Here is a 2473-nt window from a genome sequence, read left to right as displayed (position 1 = left end):
TTATCCTTTTAGGTCCCCTTGAGGCTAATCTCTAAGGATTTATATCCTTATCGGGACTCTTTTCAACATCTGATTTCTCCCTAATTAATAATCAGGGCTTTTGGGCCTTTTTTATTCCGTCAGGCCTGATCTGGTCCATCAGGCTTAACCTTTCTGGTTTGAGTATCATATATCTATTTATTGGGCCTAGCAGCCCACAGCTTGTACAATTAATGCAGTATTTAATTATACAATCATAATTTATTTATCCCTATCAAGAATAAATAAATAACAGAACATTGATTTGTAAATTTTATAATATCCCAAAAATAATTAGCAAGATTATAAAATCATAAAAACAATTTTGGAGACAACCCAAATAATTTTGGAAATAGAATTGTCATAAAATCACTTTTTAAAAGTGAAACAAAAATAACATTGTGCACCAGCTAATCATAAAAACACACCACGCAATCCAACAATCACATATAAACAATAATAATTAAACACAGAGACCATAAATACTACAACTTCTTTATTAATTATCTACGCAATAATTACATATTTAAATATTACAGAAATATACGAGTCGTTATAGGAGGCCTGGGAGAGCAGTAAGAAGACCTAAAGAGCACGAGACAGCTACGGAGAAGAAGATTTTTATTTTCTTTAATATAGTTGATACTTGGATGCTCATTTTCGATTTGTCTTTGAACCCTAGTACTCTTATATTGTTTATTATCATGCTTTCATTGGAACCCATGGTGACGATGAGTTCGATTATGAACTAATCATTATCGTGGGGTTCTAATGGATTTACTTATGGATTTCTATAGTTAATTTGTTTCAATATCTTGGTGTGTGATGATTGATTGATATCCTAGGTTTGGTTGTGCTTATTCGTCTTATGTGAGTAGATAGCATATAAGATAAAGTGTTAATCTCTATTGAAGCGACAGTGAATATAGAGGTTTAGAACTTTCCATGCTAGCATAGGTTCATATATTTGTTATGCATGATTCGTAGGTAATTTTAACCATCTTACTTGCCCTATATAACCACGATAGATAACTTGCGCATTAAACCGTTATGTTTTCAAGTCTTATAGACATATAAGGACTAAGCATAATTGGTGTCTATTCAACTTCTATCTCTTTTGTGGATACTTGGTAGTAGGGTATTCGTACAACAAAAGTTGGCGTTTACTAGTTTCGTGTTATCTGATTAGTGTCATCACCATTATATGCTAAGGTTAAGAATAAAAAGTCTATTGAATGAAGTATTTAATGAAGTTAGAATCCTATATTTGTCTCATATAATATACAACCCTCTTTACTCTCTTAGTTATAATTGTTAGTTTAATTCTTAGTTATAAACAACCTCAATTTCTTATTTGTCTTAGCATTGAGCAATAATCATATATTGTTGCATAGGTACATAAATTGAACTTAACCTAAACCAATCTCTGTGGGAACGAATCTGATTTATATCTTATACTACTTGCGAACACGTATACTTGCGTGTAATTTTAGCGCGTGTTTTCACCCTAACAAGTTTTTGGCGCCGCTGCCGGGGACTCGATGGTGTTAATTTTTAGTTTATGTGCTTTTCATCAGTGGTCGTTAAAGTTCACTGACTCATATTCTTTTACTTTCATGGTTTACTTGTTGTGTTTCAGGTACTCATTACAATGGAAGATCCAGCAGCACGAACGAAAGCCTTGATGGATTTTTCTCAACCCAAGATCAATGGTATTTAATCTAGCATTGTCAGGCCAGCTATCACAACTAATACCTTTGAGATCAAGCCTGGCATAATTCAATGGGTGCAGAATTCAATCCAGTTTGAGGGTTGTCCAACAGAAGATCCCAATATGCACATTAGGGATTTCATTGAGATCTGCGACACCTTCAAGTTCAATGATGTTTCTGAAGATGCTATGAAGCTGAGACTATTCCCATTCTATCTGAGTGACAAGGCTAAGAGCTTGTTACACTCTCTACCAGCTAGTTCGATTACTACTTGGGAAGATCTTGCTCAAAAGTTTCTCACTAAATACTTCCCTATGGAGAAGATAGCTGCAATCAGGAATGCTATTACTTAATATGCGCAGCAATCGGGAGAAACACTATGTGAAGCTTGGGAGCGCTACAAGGAGATGCTTAGGAAGTGTCCTCATCATGGCATGCCTGATTGGATGATCATTAATTGTTTTTATAATGGTTTGGGAGCACAATCCAGACCCATGCTCGATGCAGCATCAGGTGGAGCCTTATGGGCTAAGAGCTATAAGGAAGCTTATGATCTAATTGAACTGATGGCTGCTAATGAATATCAGTATCCAACCCAGATTTTTCCACGGGGCAAGTTAGCAGGAGTTCTTGAAGTGGATACAGCTACGGCTATCACTGCTCAACCAAATGCGTTGTCTATGAAGATCGATTCGCTGGCTAACTATGGAGTTCATCAGAGGATGACTGTTTGTAAGCTTTGT

General features: G+C 35.6%; 1 non-coding gene across 1 annotated transcript; it reads right to left on the bottom strand.

The window, feature by feature from the left end:
- Positions 1-2059: 2059 nt before the first annotated feature.
- On the bottom strand, positions 2060-2166 carry LOC141715289 (small nucleolar RNA R71). The gene has a single exon (XR_012572056.1). It is a non-coding gene; the product is annotated as a small nucleolar RNA R71 (small nucleolar RNA).
- Positions 2167-2473: the final 307 nt, after the last annotated feature.

Source organism: Apium graveolens, chromosome 3, assembly GCF_009905375.1.
Source record: "Apium graveolens cultivar Ventura chromosome 3, ASM990537v1, whole genome shotgun sequence".
Classification (NCBI taxonomy): domain Eukaryota; kingdom Viridiplantae; phylum Streptophyta; class Magnoliopsida; order Apiales; family Apiaceae; genus Apium; species Apium graveolens.
This window is presented reverse-complemented; position numbering and strand designations above follow the sequence as displayed.